Genomic DNA, 18,006 nt, shown 5'->3' on the forward strand with positions numbered 1-18,006 from the left:
CAGGTGGACTACAGTACAGGCTTATGCCCTGCAAGGAAGCAAGATCATCTCCTAAAAACAAAACAAAACAGCTCCTAAAAACCCCACTGAAAATAGAGCTAAAGGTGTGGGTCAGCAGCAGAATACCTGCCCAGCAAGCAAGCTTTGAGTTCAAACATACTGCCCCTCAAAAAATTGAGAGAATGAAGAACTGAATCCAACTGAAGAAAACAGTAAATATTAAGAGTAGAACTCAGTAAAATAGAAAATAGCCCTTCACAAATTCTTTCAGATAATATAGAAGGAAGTACTTTGCATGTTTATGAGATGAGTAGCGACTTTGATACGACAGCCCAACACATCATAAGAATCTCAAGATCAACATATTCATGAATAGTGATGTAAAAAGCTTTAACACATATCAGCAAGCCAAACTCTCACTCTCGGGGTGTGTGTGTGTGTGTGTGTGTGTGTGTGTGTGTGTGTGTGTGTGTGTGTGTGTGTGTGTGTGTGTGTGTGTGTGTGTGTGTGTGTGTGTGTGTGTGTGTGTGTGTGTGTGTGTGTGTGTGTGTGTGTGTGTGTGTGTGTGTGTGTGTGTGTGTGTGTATGTGTGTAAAATCATGGTCATGGTCAAGTGTGATTTATCCCAGGATAGTTTAATGTCAAAAACCAATTAACACACAATAGATAAATAACTAGAAACACCACTCATGGTCATCTTCATTATTGTAGACAAGCATTAGACAAGAGACAATACCATTGTTCAAGATATAAGAAAGAACAGAAGGCTACCCCCTCAAAACGAAAGTGAAGAAGCGCAGCATGAAGCCACCGCAAAGTCATACTGCCCAGTAAAAGTCCAAACACTGTGCCTGAGACTGTGGACAACACTGTCTTCTCCCACCATCCCAAGTAAGCACCAGCACGTTTAAGCCAGAACAGTTAACATGCCTTCAGACTGAGAAGAGGAGCTACAGATATCTTTATTCACAGCTGTCCCAATCTTGTATGTATGTGGAAACAACACACAAATAAAAAACAAGCTGACAAATAATAGCAATAAAACTGCCAGCAAACAATAAAAAATGAGTTATAATTCTACTCATAATACCATCAAAGAGTAAAATTACTCAAATTTTTGAAAAGAAGAGCATGGTATACTCAAAACTATAAAACACTGCTAGGTAAGGATGATATATAACCAGGAAGACTCAATATTACCATTATGGCAATTCCCCCCAAAATTAAAGACTAATGTATAAAACCCTACAGTACCTATCAAAAGGCTATAGACTCTTTTTTTTCTTTTTTTTATTATTGTGAAAATACTATACAGAGGGGTTACAATTACATGGGCAAGATAATGAGTACATTTCTTATCAAGTATGTTGACTCCTCCTTTGTTTCCCCTTTCCATCCCTTCCCATGCCTTCGCACCCCCTCCCCGCTTGCCCAAGTTGTAAAGTTCGTTTTCGACATAACGACTTGTACATCTCATTGTTGCAATGGGTCCACCTGTATCCCTATTTAAACGATTTGTTTTTTTCCCTTCCCCTCCACAAATTATACCGATGATACCAAATACCGTGAAAGCAGGGGTTATACTATGGGGGAGGGATAGGATCCTTTGTATAATCTGCTATCATTCCTATAATTTATATGAAAACACAGTTTTGAAAAAGAAAAAAGTTATAGAATTTTATTTCAACAGGACTCACGGGGTTTGGAAGACAATGTGTTCCAGGAGCAGACACTGGTGTCCAGAGCAGAGAGGGAAAAAGAGGAGAAACAAACTAGCAATTGTCACCTGGTCCCAGCAAAGCGCCAAGACAAATTAGTGAAGAAAGGACAATGCTTTCAATTATTACTGTCACAAGAATCAGCTAAAAACAAAAACAAACACTTAAAACCATTTCCTCACAAATGAGGAAATCAAATGAATCACAGCTAAGATCAAAATGAATCACAGCACTAGTTGCTGGAGCTAAAACTATATAACTTCCAAAAAAATGCTTATTTGTTTTAAGCGAAGATTTCTTAAATACAATACCAAACTCACAATATTACATAAAAGAAAATCTGACTAATTAGGCATCATTAAAATAAAAATAATATAAAAACAAGCTTTGTGGAAGTGGTGCTGTGGCTCAAGCGGTAGAGTGCTTGCCTTGAGCTAAAAAGCACAGGGACAGCGCCAGGCCCAGAGTTAAACCACCACCGACAAAAACAACAACAACAACAAAAAAAAAAAACAAGTTTTGTGTTTAACACAAGATTCACCACAGACCAGAAGAAAGTATCAGCCTATCATAACTAATGAAGACTTATATACCAAGTCCTTTACTCAAAGAATTCCAACAATGGGGTATGGCAAATGACTCCATTTTAAAAATTAGAGAGAGGCTGAGAGGGTCTAATCCCTAGCACAAGACAAAGAAAAAATGAGAAAGAGGTAGAGGGGCTGGCTGCCAAACCTTTGTATTGTTAGTCATTAAGAAGACATAATTAAAACCACAAGCAGTTACCACTACATACCCACTAAACAATACCAATTAAAGTCAAGAATGTATAGAAACTGGAAACCTCAAATGTTGATAATGATGATGTAAAATGGGTCAGGTCCAGTGGCTCGCTTCTGTAATACTATTTGAGAAACAGAGATAGAAGAACCATGGTCAACCTAAGCACAAAGATTTGCCAGACTAGCCTAAGCACAAAGATTTGCCAGACTCTATGTCAAAGAGCAAACCAAGAGAGCTGGTATGAGCTTGTAATCCCAGGAAATTACTTGCCTGTAATCTTCACAGCAGGCCTAAGAGGATCACTGTCTAGGCAAAAAGGGCTAGAGTTGTGGCTCAAGTGGGAGAAGGCCTTAAATTCTGACAGGAGGGAAAAGAGGGAAATGGGGAGGCAAAGAAGGAAAGCAAGGCAGAAGGAAGGGAGATACAGGTACAGATGCACACAATATGTCACCCAAATTATCATAAAAAAATTCTGAGTTAAAGAAAATCGAACACATCCTAGTCTCCAACAATATATGAGCAAGGCCAACACCTTGGTACATCTACACAATGAAACTTTGTGAAAATCAATAAATTTTGATATTTATAGTTTATATATAACATGAGGAAACTTCCTATTATTCATGAGTTACATACAAGACACAGGAAACAAAATGAGATATGTAACATGTGGTCTTAATTTTACAGAAACAACAGGGAACAAAACTGAACCAGTAAGAAGTGCAGAAATGTTACTTTCAAAATATTCTATATAATGAATATGTAATGTTTTTATAAAAATAAAGTCTGAGAGTTTGCTCTGAAAACTGTTTTGTGTGTGCCAGAAGCAGGGTTGAACTCAAAGCCTCAGTCTTGCTCTGCTTCCTTATTCACTTGGTGCTCTACTACTTGAGCTCTACCTCCAGTGTGGTATTCAGCCAGTTAACTGGAAATAAGAGTCTGGGAGCTAATTTTTTTTTTCTTTTGGAGCCAGTCCTGGGACGTGAACTCTGGGCCTGGGCAATGTCTTGAGCTACTTGAACTCTGGGCCTGGGCAATGTCTTGAGCTACTTGAACTCTGGGCCTGGGCACTGTCCTGAGCTACTTGTGCTTAAGACTAACACTCTACCACATCAGCCACAGCTTTACTTCTAACTTTTTGGTGGTTAATGGGAGATGAGTCACCAACTTTTCTGTCCAAGTTGGTTTTGAACTACAATCCCCCAATCTCAGCCTCCTAAGTGGGAGGATTACAAGCCTCAGACCAGACTCCCACCACATCTGGAAACTTCATTTTTTGAAGAGAATGGCCACGCAAATCATCAGGTTAAAGCAAATGAAAGGCCTTTCTTGACTTTCACTTATGCCATCATTGTCAAACAAAAAAGTCACGAGATACCTATTTTTTGAGATGCCTATTTTTTGCTTTAGTAGAACCTAGACCACCTCTTCCTCCTCCTCCCGCCCTACTGTTTCTATTCCACAAGTTCTTGAATACATCTCAATCCCCCACCCATCCACCCTGGCCAACACCTGACATCGGTGAGGCCCAACTTCCCCAACACCAGGCCTGCACACCCACACGGTTGAGAATGGCGTGGTCTCACTTCATTCTCTGGTCATGATCCCCAGACAGATCCTCCACACTGCCTGGAAGCCAACTCAGTTTTCCCGAGTCATCCCCGCTCTCTTTCCTTGCTGACCACTTCACGCCACCCCTCAAGCTATCATCACACCCTCTTTAATCTTCATCACCCTCTTTAATCTTGATGGGCTTCCCATCTTCTCCATCACAGCCACCATGAAGCCAAGTCTCCACATCTCCTTGCCCTTTATCTCGAAAGAAACCCCACTCTTGCACACACATTTCCTACCATCTCCCCTGCCGGACCTTTCCTAAAAACGTTCTCACATAAAAACAAACGTCTTGACCCCCATTTCCCCATCCACCACAGTGCCACCCCTAATTCCATCTGTAGCAGAACACCTGGAGAACTGGAGTAAACTCAGCAGCTAGAGTCCTCCTCTGCATCTTTCCTTACAGGCAAGCCAGCACACAAACTCTAGTGTCATTAGTTAGTCTCTTCTGAGAAGTTTGACTTGACACCACTGACTTGATGAGACGTCCCGTCTTTGCTACAAGGAAGCTCGGGTCAGGCCACTTCTTCCGTTCCTCTGCTGGCTTCCCCTGACCTTTCATGACGGAGTACCCTGCATGCCCCCTCTGGTCTTTTCTCCATCTATACTCACACCCCTGACTTCACTCATTTCCACCCAGGGAAAAAGCATCTACGTGTTCACCGGTTCTATCTCTTCCAGACTATTTACATTCAAGTACCTTCCTGACACTGACACACGGGTATCTTACAGACAGACAGAGCATAACCCATTTAACCCTGACCTATACATCCTTCCACCCTCCTCTAAACCTGCTCTACCAGCAGCCTCTCCCACTTCATCTTCCAACTGCTCAGATCAAAACATCCAGACTCAGCCTTGACTCCTTGCTTTTTTTTTTTTTTTAGCTCACCTCACATCTAGTAAGTCTTCAAGACCCTATCTCAGCTACCTTGAAGACTCCAATCCCATTTTACCTCTATACCCAATTACCACTTTCTTTCACTGCATTACTGCAACTGCACTTAAGTGTCCTCCTTTGCTCATTTGGCTCCATGTAAGCTCTCCTCTCCAAAGGGCATGGTGCCCAGGGACCTGGGATACATGCTGACATTGGCTAGTGCTGGAATCCCATGACTTGTACCTGCATCCGTTAAGACTGTGGCAGATCAACTAGCCAGCCTGAGAATAAAACATCAAACCCTTCAGGTCTGACACGGGCATGCAAACAAAAATAACTGAGGGATAATCATTTCTTTCATGGCCTGTAGATATTATGAGAAGCTCTGCTTTAAAAAAGTGATGTGGAATAAATGAATAGTAATAAAAGTACATAAAAGAAATAGGACCAACTGAAAAAATGGAATTAAAGTTGCCATATATTTTAAAACTGAATAAACTGAGAATGGTTTATAATTACAGCATAAGTTCTAACAAATTTTCAAGTGGTTTACCCATACTTTGCAGGCTGCTGACACCAAGCCATGGAGAAGCACAGAACCTAGCGTGGCTGGACGTCAGTGACTCGTGTAAGAGGTTCTGCGTGTGAGAGGTTCAGTCTCTTAATTACATCCAGTTCTAAAAGTATGTGCTTCTATGAAAAGAGAGAGATCTGGACACATCCTGCAGAGAACAACCTTTACTTGAACACTATAAGCATCCTTTCTTGTTAACTGAGTTCAATATACAATCCAGTTAAATGAGTATGAAAAAAATATCCATGACTTCACCAAAACCAAAACCAATGTGACTAGTTTAAAAAAGCTGATTAGCAGCCGGGTACCAGTGGCTCATTACAGAGTCCTAGCTTCTCAGAGGCTGAGATCTGAGGATCGCTGTTCAAAGCCATCCTGGGCCGGAAAGTCCATGAGACTCTTGTCTCCAATTAACCACCAGAAAACCAGAAGTGGTGATGTGGCTCAAGTGGTAGAGCTCTTGCCTTGAGCTGAAGAGCTAAGGGACAGCACCCAGGCACAGAGTTCAAGCCCCATGACTAACAGTAAAAAAAAAAAAGAAAAAAGAAAAAAGAAAAAGAAAACCAGAAGTGGTGCTGTGGCTCAAGTGGTAGAGCTCTTGCCTTGAGCTAAAGAGCTGAGGGACAGCACCCAGGCCCAGAGTTCAAGCCCCATGACTAACAGTAAAAAAAAGAAAAAGAAAAAATGATTAACAAAACCAGAATTCACCTCTCCTTTTTTTTGGTAGGTCATGGGGCTTGAACTCTGGGCTTGGGCACTGTCCCTGCACTCTTCAGTTCAAGGCGAGTGCTCTACTGCTTGAGCCACTTCCAGTTTTCTAGTGGTTTATTGGAGATAAGAGTCTCACGGACTTTCCTGCCCAGGCTGGCTTTGAACCTCGATCCTCAGATCTCAGCCTCCTGAGAAGCCAGGATTACAGGTGTGAGCCACCCACACCTGGCTATCATCTCTCCTTAATTTTTTTTAATTCAGATCTTAACATGTTACATTTATAAAGTAGTATACTTAGGTAACCAACCCGTCACTATCTTCATAAACATACATATTAAATTTCTAATATACTTTTCTACATGTCTAGGCCCTTATAATTCTAAGAAACATGGTATAATAACAACAGTAAAAAGAAATCGTCTTTGTCTCCAATTCCTGACCCTCAGTACTTCTGAATAATAGAGTAATAGCTGTTGTTCCTTACCACAACCCCTTAGAATCACACCTGAGTTTACAATAACCAGATGATTTACAGGGAGGCCCAGACAGCCTCTGGATGGTACCAACTGGAACTTTTGGCCCTCCACTGCACCAGAGTCGGAAGGGAGAGTAGGAGAATACACAGTGTAAAAATCTTTTACTGGGCACAGAGGAGTGTGCTAAGACACAGAACTCCACATAAATCCCACTCCTTGCCTTACTTCCTTTCCTGTTGGTTCTTCCTCAGTACTATCCTTCATCGTAAGTTACCAACCATAGCAACGTGTTTCCCTGAGATGTAGAAGCCACGTTACCAAGTACAAATCTGAAGAGGGATAATAGGTATTCCGAGGCATCTGACCCGGGAGCACTAATGTAGGATGAGACCTTCACACATAGGATCTGTGTCACAATTGAAGATATCCAGTTTCTAAACTGGGAAACTTGGCTATTGATATGAAAACATATGAAAGTGAACAAGCCTATTTCTTTATTCTAAACCAGGCTGGGTCCTCCTACAAAATAACTATTAGTTCATAAATGCTGCTCTCAGTCCTGCTTTACACTCACAGATGAAATCATTCTGCATGGTGAAATACGGCACTCAGCTTATCAGTAGATCATTAATGAACCCCACATCTCCACCCTACTGACTCTGATTCAATTACAGCCATTGGTTTAAAAATACTTAACACTTTCTAAAACATAGCGTAATGTAATAAATCCTGATCTCTAGAATAAGAAATATAAAATACTCTAACCAAAATTGTCATAACTCACAACTGCAAATTAAAACCAACTAACACATCTTATTCATAAACTGGTTTGTTAAGTGGCAACTAGTGCCCAACTACTTAAATAAAAAGAATCACTAAAAAATGAAATAAATATAGAAGCATTTATTTATTTGAAGAACAAAAATAAAATCAACCAACTTTGGGTCTGTGTGGGGAGAGAGAGAGAGAAAGAGAGAGAGAGAGAGAGAGAGAGAAGGAAGGAGAGAGGGAGGAAGGGAGGGAGGGAGAGAGAACCAGTCCTGGTGCTTGAACTTGTCCTGGACACAGTCTCTGGAGCGTTTTTGCTCAAGGCTGGCACTCTGCCACTTGAGTCCTAGTTCCATTTCTGGTACTTTGTGGTAAATTGGAGATACGAATCTCATGGACTTTGCTGCCTAAGCTGGCTTTGAACTTTGGTCCTCCACACCCAGAGCAGCTAGGATTGTAGGCATGAGCCACCAGCACCTACATCAACTAATATTTTAATATATGTTAACAGATTTTAGCTAAAATATTACAAATTTCCTATAATCTCACCATTTTCATTTCCTATGAAATAGAATACAATTTTGATTAAAATAGCAATTTGGTAAGAAATTTTAAGAATTTTTGGCCAACTATGACAATTAGGCAGGATTCAAATAATATCTATGCTTGGCTGTTTTGTTTTTATTTGGGGGCAGAGGTATACTGCAGCAAACAGTGATAAGATGAAAACTCCAACAACTCATTCTTTTCAAGATTTAGTTTTGTATTAAAGTGCTCTTAAATTATGATGAACTATTAAAATACAAAAAAACTTCTGAAAGCAACATGTACATAAAAACTGAGAAGTAAAAAAAATTGCTTTGACTGCTATCAATTTTCAGATCTTAACACAAAATCTCTAATGTAACAAGCAATTTGTAAATTATTCAAATGCTTGTGCATACAAGATTTTTTCATTCTTTTGTACTACTAAATATAAGCTTTCAGTTAAAAATAATCTTATTTTCTAAAGTAAGATCAGTTTTAAAGAGCAGATTTGAGGTACAAAAAAAAAAAAAATTCCACATAAGAGTTAATGTACTAATGGCTCAGTGGTACAGTGCTTACCTTGTATGCATGAGGCCCTGGGTTCGATTCCTAAGCACCACATAAACAGAAAAAAGCCAGATATGTCACTGTGGCTCAAGTGGTACAGTGAGATCTCAGGCCCAGAGTTCAAGCCCCATGACTGACAAAAAAAAGAAAAAGATACCAAAAAAATCCACGTATAAATTATTATTACATGTATATTAGAGCCCATGCTAAATCTCATTCATTCATCATTAAAGCTACAGGAGATTCTCAGAGAGCAATAATTATTCAAATTAATAATACAGCCTATTATGTGAATAATAAACTTACACAATGGAAAAGATAATTTGCTTTGTAAAATGTGACTGTCAAAGTAACCACTTATTAAAGTTTCCAAAGATGAGATCTCTTGATGCTCTTAAAATGATTCAACTTAAAATTATTCATGCTATCCACTGTGAATCAGAAGACATTTAATAAATTGTTACTTAGAGCTCAAAAATATAGATGCAGTTTGAGATAGTCACTGAAAATGTTATCATCTTTGTTTAAAGAAAAATTAGACATGGTTTTCCCCCAAAGCAAAGGTGTTCACATTCACTGGTATTAGCAAAATATTTTCTTAAAGAAAAAAACAATGGGCACAGTGTCCTATAATTCTAAGGAGGCTGAAATCTGAAGGCTCCAGGGCAGCCTGGGCAGAAAACGTTCACAAGAGTACACCTCAATGAAAAAAGCTGGGAGTGGTGATATACAGTTGTCATCCTATCTACAGTAGGAGGGAAACTAGGAGGACTGCAGTCCAAGCATGTCCCCAGAAGAGAAGCAAGACTATATCAAAAAAACAGAGTAAAGAGGAGCTAGAGGCATAACTCAACAAGAGAGCACCTGAAGTCAGAGGCTCTAATTTCAAGCCCAGTACTGACAAAAAGAAAGTGAGAGAGGGAAAACGTAAGCAGAGGCAGGAAGAGAGAGAATGTGAAAAGAATCTTTGAGCTAAGGATGTAGCCAAGTCGTAGAATGGGAGCCCTAGCAAGGAAGGAAAAAACACATACCTATGGGGGATTTTTTTGTTTTTTGGTGCTGGTCTTGAGCTTGAACTCAGGGCCTGGGCACTGTCGCTGATGTGTTCAATGCTAGCAGTCTACCACTTTGAGCTCCAGACCCAGCTTTTTTTTGGGGGGGTGGGGGGGAAGGGAAGGGAGTTAATTGGAGATAAAGAGTTTCAGGGACTTTCTTGCCTGGGCTGGCTTTGAACCACAATTCTCAGATCTCTGCCTCCTGAGTAGACGGGATTACAGGTGTGAGCCACTGACACCTGGCAAAATTAACACTTATTAATCCCCACCATGCTCCCCCCCACTCCACCCCACCCCCGGCCATCATAGAGCAATGGAAAGTAGGAAGCAAATTACATCCAATGTGCATGCTAACATGGCCAAGTACTTCAGTGTATAACCTGTCAGTACTCATGCATCTGCTAGGGGGCCACAGGGTGGGCAACTGAGGATGAGAACAGGCTAAGCCAAGGGAAGACCTCTCAGCAGCCCAGCATGTTGCAGACTGGGTGAAAACCAGAGGCACACTGAGACTGCAAAGTTCATCTGTCATCACTGCTTAGCCTACTCTTTCCTGACTAAAACAGTAACCTAGGATTCTGTACACAGCCACACTATAAATCAAACACTTGGTGCAAAACATTTTCTGACACACAGGTCTTGTTAAATAAAAGGGGGGGGGGGGGAGTGTTAAGGGAATGGAGATGAAGCTCAGCAGTAGAGAGCCTGTCTAGTAAGCACAAAGCCCAAGTTCAAACCCAATTCTCTCTCTCTCTCTCTCTCTCTCTCTCTCTCTCTCTCTCTCTCTCTCTCTCTCTCTGTCTCCTCTACCAACTTTCTCAGGAAGTGACTAGGAGGATAAGCTCCATCACAAGTAAGACAGTAAACTAAGAAACAAGGAGCTCTACTTAGGAAAGAGCAGAAAAATACTTAAGTTGATGACACAGATTCCTCCTGTCAGATTCTGTAAGAGCTTCTGCGGCTCTCCTCTGTGAACACAGGCCACCATTCAAGAGCCAGCTCCATTGCAACACCTTGGATGAAGACAGGAATCCAAGCTTGCAGGAGTAAATTACAACACTGGCATCCATGGCAAGAAGAGTTGTATGTATCAGATCTCATTCTGAAATCTACTAGCAATGTGACATGTGACTCTGGACAGACTGCTTAGCCTCCCTGGTCTTCATTTCCTCATCATCTGTGTAACAACGAAAATGGGCTATCAATGATGAGGCCTAAAATGTGGCAATTACACCGATGTATGAAAACACTAACATCCTAATAAAGTTCTAAACACTGGTACTAGTTCCATCAATTTGATATTCAGCAATAATGTATTCCCCAAATAAAACGCTATCTTCTTTTTTACCTTCACAGCAGTATTGAGCTGGGAGGCAATGGCTCATGTGCTTATAACCCTAACACTTTAGGAAACTGAGATCTGGAGGACTGTATTTGAAGCCAGCCCAGGCAAGAAAGTCCCTGAGATTCAATGTCCAACTAACCTCAAAATGCTAAAATGAAGGCCATGTGGTAGAATGTCAGCCATGAGCAAATGTAAACTGAGCAAGAGCACAAGGCCCTAAGTTCAAGCCCCCGTACTGGCACAGGAAAAAAAAAAAAAGCAATATCAATAGGCAAAAATAAAAATTGTTGCCATGTGCCAGTGGCTCACGCCTGTAATCCTAGCTACTCAGGAGGCTGAGATCTGAGGATCACAGTTTTTTGTGGGGGTTTTTTGTGTTTTGTTTTTTGTTTTTTGTTTTTTTGTCAGTTGTGGGGCCTGAATTCTGGGCCTGGGCGTTGTACCTCAGCTCTTCAGCTCAAGGCTAGCACTCTACCACTTGAGCCACAGCACCACTTCCAGCTTTTTCTGCTTATTGGTACTGAGGAATCGAACCCAGGGCCTCATGCATGCAAAGCAAGCACTCTACCACTGAGCCACCTTCCCAGCCTGAGGATCACTGTTTGAAGTCAGCTGGTGCAGGAAAGCCAGGAGTCTCTTCTCTCCAATTAACCACAAAAAGCCCTAAGTCAAGTGGTGACTCAAAGCAGTAGAGTTCAGGGATAGTATCAAGGGCCTGAGTTCAAGCCCCAGGACCTGCACAAAGAAAAACAAATTATTGTCAAAGGTAGTATTTCAACTGAAAACAAAGTGAAGTTTTAATAATAACAAGCACCTTCATTATCATAAACAATAAAACAAACCAGGAAAAGAACATACAAAGTGGTAGGTCAACCAAAGAGAACATGTCTCACTCTGAGCGTGTAAAACCTATACCTTCAACCATTCAGGATGCTAGCAGTGAGGTCAGATAATTAGGTATTCCACAAAGATCAACTCACACTCAACCACTAGCAACGCCAAAGATCTAACTCTGGAGCACTGACTGGATATGCTTTGGGTAGGTAACCATAAAAATGAAAACTAAACTACCTGAAAGTATTAAAACAAACTTACCTAACAGGAGCCACCTACTCTTCAGCCTTCTTAAGTTCAAGTGTACCTATGAGAAACAATCTCATGCTGTCACTAAATTGCTGTACATAGTCGGATACCTCTCTGAATTTCACTTGGTGGAAAATTTCAGGATGGCATCACGACACCCTCAGGGCTTTCTGATGTTCAGATCACTGCCTCCCATCTTCAGATGCTACTGCTTCACAGAGGGTTTTGGGGAAGCTGGATAATCCATCACCACACCAATCTGAGGGTAGTGCCTTTTAAGAAAATGTTTAAGAGTGATGGCTGGTAAGAGTGGCATGACAGTAGCTGACCAAATACCATGAGAGCAGAAACAGCTGCAAGGCAGACAGAGGGTGGTCAAGGCAGACAGGGGGTGGCGGACGCAGGGCCTTCACCACACTATGCTGTGTCACACACCCCCGTCCCCGCCCCACCCCCACCGCAGGCAAACACTAAAACCTCTGTGCTCATCCATCACTGTCCAGCTGCTTTAGTTTCCTTGTCCCTTTGGTCTCAGTCTTTCACACAAGAAAACTCAAGACTCTTACATAGGGGCTGTTCACTAATCACAATAATCTTTTAACTAGCATAACATATGATTACTATTACACTAATCATTACTGTTAGCACTTGTTATATCCCAGGCACCTAGTATCTACCTGCAGTGTCTCACTTAATTTTATACCAATTCTGAGAAAGAAAATGTTATTTTATAGACAAAACAATAAAAAAAAACTACCCTATAAAATGGAAATGTTGAAATTCAAAGCTTGGTCCATTACCCCCTTGACAGCCTGCCTTCATCTTTGTAATCTAAGTCTTCTACTCTGGCTTAGCTAATAGCAAACTTTGTTCTTCTTGCCTGTTTTTGTCAGAAAAATGCCAAGCAGTTCTAGACATCTGGATTTGGACTTTACCAGCTATGTGAAGCAAAGCCACAGACAATGTGCTCTGGAGTGGTTACTGTCCACACACCTCTGGAAGCAAGTGTGCCTATTTGGCCCATCAGTCACTCAGACACCATCACAGCTCCACAAGAAGAGGTTTTCTCTGTGTGGGGATGTTTGGACTGTGGAGTTATCAGTGTCGTGATTTACTCAGTTGAGCAGAGCAGCTTAGTCAGGAATAAACAATACAAAACACCAAGAGCTTTTGAAGATCTACAAAGGAAGTCTTTGCAGTTATATGTAGGAAAAAAAAAACTTTGTAAACAACAAACTTTCGGCACACAAGGTTCCCACTCAGTGCTCAAGCTCCCTGAGATGTGCTGCAGACACAAAGGGAAAGATAGCCCAGGGCAAGCATCCCACCCGAACATGAGTAAAGGCAGGCCAGACACAGACACAAGAACCAAAACCATCATAAATGGTACTAAGAACTAGGAAGGGTACGAACAAATACTCAGGATTGTCAAGGAGTGACAAGGAAGCCAGGGAGGACATCTCTGAGGTGGTGACACAGGCAGTAAGACTAGGAATAAACTAACCATCTGAGGGGCCACTGAAGGACACTGTAGGCAAACAGCTACTGTGTCAAGGCTAGGGAGGCAGGGGCTGTGTGCAACAATGAGGAACAGAAAGGCAGGGTGTAACCAGGTTCAAGATAAGGCACTGTGCTTCTTGGCAGCTGCAGAGACTAAAATTGGAAAGATAGGCAGAGAACTAGGCAGAAATCCTGAACCTGACTTAAGAGTCTAGACTTACTTAAATGAAATACATTCTCACTTAACCCTCCGAGGTTGACTAGTGTCCTTAAAAGACTGAAAGGGAATCAATCCTTGTTCAAGTCACATAGCTAGTCAATGGATGCTTTCACACATCCCAGATATCCCTGGTGAGCAATGAAGTCTTAAACGGCATATCAAAATACCAGCAAGACCAAGGCCGGGCTTAAGAAGAATTTCATGTGTGCATTTATCATCATGAAGTCCTTGAGGTCAGCTTAAGTAAGCTGTACTCTCGGTCCTAAAACCTGCTAAATCAAGCCATAAGCACCAAACAAATCACCCTTAAGAACAAGAAGGCAAGGTGACTCTCAAGACAACGTCAAACATGCTCCATTGCTGTTTCTCTTTTGATACACGGATGACTCTATATCAATCTCATCCTGTAAGTATTCCCATCCTACCACACGTACAGTCAGAAAAACGACAGGGAACCAACACTTAAGATCCTCACTAGCACAAGACAGCACACAGCACGAGTGCTCATCTGAGTTCCAGGTCATGGACTGACCTGCCCTTATCAGGCCTTAAAACATCATGCATCAACATCCACTGAAGAGCTACAAATACCAGAAGGCACTTGGGATTATCTTCTGTACACACACACACACACACACACACACACACACACACACACACACACACACACACACACACACACACACACACACACACACACACACACACACACCATCCTGTTTCTTGTGACTGCACATTTTAATGAAAGACTAACAGTAACTAAAAAAAAATTGAAAAATTAGTATTTTTTTCCTTTTCTAGAGCATATGACTTTTAAGTAAGATTTTACAAATACTTCTTTGAGAAAAATAAAATGTACTATCAGTAACACAGAAGTTCCCAAAATACTGGCCTCAGTGGAAAAGAACAGCAGCTTTTTTTCTCTATGGAGCGAAGTTATACAAGGCAGTCTAAAAAGAAAGACAAGGACATTAAAAAAAGAAAGAAAGAAAGAAAGAAAAAGAAAGAAAGAAAGAAAGAAAGAAAGAAAGAAAGAAAGAAAGAAAGAAAGAAAAAGACCTCTTCAGGCGGGGGATATGGCTCAGTGGTATAGGGCCTCTCTTGAGGTCCTGAGTTCAAGTCTCAGTGCCATTAATTTAAAAAAATTAAGGAAATAAAGGAAAACAAAAAGAAGACCTTTTCAATTCTAAAGCAAGACTAGAGAAAAACCTAGGAAGGCAAAAAAAAACTAGGAGCCCAGTCAGCAGGGCTTCACCCAACACCCAGTGCTGTGGTTGGCATTCAACTCCCTTCCTCACCACTCCGGGAAGAAGACCTAACCAAGGAGGGCAGGCGGGGGTCACTCACTCAGCATGTGCCCTGGGTGGGGGAAGTCAGATTTAAGGCCAGCTTGCCTTGCAGGAGGGAAAGGGGGAAGGCAGGTGTCTCCCAGCACATCAACATGAGAACGTCTTTCAAAAGAAATGCTGAGAAATAAGGTGAAGGACCTAGCTGAGAGCCGCCACTCAGGCCACAAAGTGGAAAAGCTCCTGCAAAAACCCCTAGCGAGGGACATCACCCCCAAGACAAGAATCAGGGAGGGTGGTGGCACCAGGTTAAGGTGGAGCGGGGATGGATCCCGAACCTTCCCACAAGCGTGCGTGCACGCGGGACTTGAAGTGACATCAGAACCGGGCTGGGGAGGGCCTCACAGAATCCCAGTCGTTCTGTGCCTGCGAAGCCTACTTCTTTCAATAAAACTGACTCTTCCCGGCTTTACGGATTCTGTTCGGAATTCATTCATTCAAGAAGGCTAAGTGGATCGCACGTTGCTTTCTATGCTGGGGGAGAAAGAAAAAAAAGATCTTTTTTTTTTTTTTCCATTCTAAAGCGAAACTAGGTTTAAAAACAACCACAGCAAACATTATGGCCAGGTAAACGCGCTGCCTGGTAGGACCGAGACCAAGGCAGACGCTTCACCTGGAGGTGGGTCGAAGTTTACTTTTGTGTGATGACGAAATGTACTTTCACCCAAGCACTCGGTGCATTAAAAGCGCCTGCGGTGCAGCCTGGCCGGTCCTTCATGGCCGGTCCTTCATCGCGGTACTGTAAGGAGCAGCATGTGCCGGTTCTCTCTGGGCCACACGCATTTGTGGAACTGGACCCAACATTATATATGTTATATATTATATATATACATACACACACATATATACATACATGCACACACCCCGAAGCCGGAGTTGCACCCCACATTCCCATCAATCTCTCAGCTGCAAACAAGTGGGGAGGAGAACCCCACCCCTCCCGTACCGACTCCCCGCGAAGTTGGCACGCACATCCCGGCACCGATCCCAACTTCTCCGTCAGGCCCGGGTCCCGACGGCGTTCCCCCCCCCCCCGCCCCAAGTTGCCAACTCCTGCAACAAATGCCACCTTCCGGCCTGGCCGGGCTCCGGAGCGGCGCCCCGCGGCGCCCGTCCTCCCCGCTCCCCTCCCCCCCCGCCCCGGCCGGCTCCGGACGCGGCCTCCCCGCGCGCCCCGGGGCCCGCGGCGGGCTCGAGCGCGCAGGCCCGGCCGCCGCCGCCGCCCAGGCCTCGCCGGGCCCCCCTCGGGCCGCTCCTCCCGGCGGGCTGCGGGCAACAAAGGCTGCGGCCGGGCCCGGCGCGCGGGGAGGCCGCGGAGGCCCCGGGTCGGGACGCGCCGCCCGCCCCGCGCAGGCCGGGCCCTCGCGGACCCCCCGGCCCGGCCCCGGCCTCCCCCCCGCCCCACGCCGCGGCCCGCGCACCCCGCGAGGCGGCCGGGGCCCCGCGCCCGCCCGCCCGGCCGGCCCCTCCGCGGGAGCCCCGCGCCGCCCCCCACCCGGGCCCCGACCCGCGCTGCCCCCGCCTGAGGAGGCGAGGCCCGCGGCCGGCGTGCCGGGCCGCGGGGACGCGGACGCAGGAAGGACGCCGGCCCCGCCGCCCCTCGGCCCGCGGACGCTCACCCGGCGGCGGCCCGGCTTCCTCGCCCGGCCCTCACGCGGCGACGCCTCCCGCTCCTTCCTCCTCCTCCTCCTCCCGGAGGGCGCGCGGCCACGGCGCCTCGGCCCGAGCGCGAGCGGTGCCGAGAGGCGAGGGGCCGCCCCGCGCCCACTGCGCGGCCCTGGGGGCGGGGCTTCGCGCGCGTGGGGCGGGGCTTCGCGCGCGTGGGGCGGGGCTTCGCGCGCGTCGGGGTGGCGCGCTGGAACCGAAGGGACCTGAGCGGTGCGGAGAGCCGAGGGCAAAGGGCGCGGGCTCCGAGGGCCGGACAGGAGGGCGTTCGAGCGCGCGCCAGGCCCAGCTCTCCCCGCCCACAGGACGGTCGCCCCTGCAGCTCCAGCTCTGGCCTTCCTGCTGTCCCTGGACGCGGAAGGGAGACCCCCCAACCCCCGCCCTGTGGACCCCAGGTCGCCTCCTGGCCACCCCGGGCCAGGCCACCCCGGGGCCCTTCCCGCACCGTCTCTGCCCCACGGATTTCGGATTTCGTTGTCCAGATGAGAGAGGAAACAGTGACTGCTGCTTTGATGTCACTCCCTGGAAATTGCAATCGCCCTGTAATCCTAGCTACCTGGGGACCTGAGGATCGCGGTTCGAAGCCAGCCCCTGCAGGAAAGGAAGTGACTCTTCAGGTGGCAGAGCGCTAGGCTTGAGTACACAAGCTCAAGGACAGCTCCCAGGCCCGAAGTTCAGGCCCGTCCATCTCTCTCCTCCCCTGTCTCTTGAGTAGTATGGACTTCTAAGAAAGAAAACTGACAGTACAAAAGACAGCTGGGGAGAACAACTTTAAAATTGCTCATGTGAATTCCCATCTCAGTTGTGTCTCAAATTTCAAGTAGCTGGGGTGAATTCTTGTACACGTCCAGTGTACCATACTCGTAGAAACAGAAAGTCTGGCTTATTAATAGAACAGTTGGATTTTCAAGTGATAGAAACAGCTCTTTTTTATTATTGTTGTTGTTGTTTGTGCCAATAGGAGGGGTGTAAACTCAGGGCCTGAGTACTGTTCCTTTGCTTTTTCACTTAAGGCTGGAGTTCTCCCCTTTGAGCCACAGCTCCACTTCTGTCTTTTTGGCTGGATTTTCCTGTATACACAGCCTTTGAACCTTGATCCTGGTACCTCAGTTTCCTGAGTAGCATTGCAGGCATGAATCACACCATGCCCAGCCTTACAATCCGTTTTTA

At 44.7% G+C, this 18,006-nt stretch overlaps 1 protein-coding gene across 2 annotated transcripts in view; it reads right to left on the reverse strand.

Moving 5' to 3' along the window:
* Nucleotides 1-16,929, reverse strand: part of Socs6 (suppressor of cytokine signaling 6) — a 31,002-nt gene extending 14,073 nt beyond the window's left edge. Inside the window, exon 1 of one of the 2 annotated variants that reach the window (XM_070028970.1) lies at nucleotides 16,791-16,929. The gene's annotated coding sequence lies outside the window, so the exon portion shown is untranslated. Of the gene's footprint in view, nucleotides 1-15,784; nucleotides 15,802-16,790 lie in introns of those variants that run through there. The other variant, XM_070028972.1, reaches the window with a different exon arrangement.
* Nucleotides 16,930-18,006: the final 1,077 nt, after the last annotated feature.

Source organism: Dipodomys merriami, unplaced genomic scaffold, assembly GCF_024711535.1.
Source record: "Dipodomys merriami isolate MVZ:Mamm:240054 unplaced genomic scaffold, mDipMer1.0.p SCAF_2, whole genome shotgun sequence".
Classification (NCBI taxonomy): domain Eukaryota; kingdom Metazoa; phylum Chordata; class Mammalia; order Rodentia; family Heteromyidae; genus Dipodomys; species Dipodomys merriami.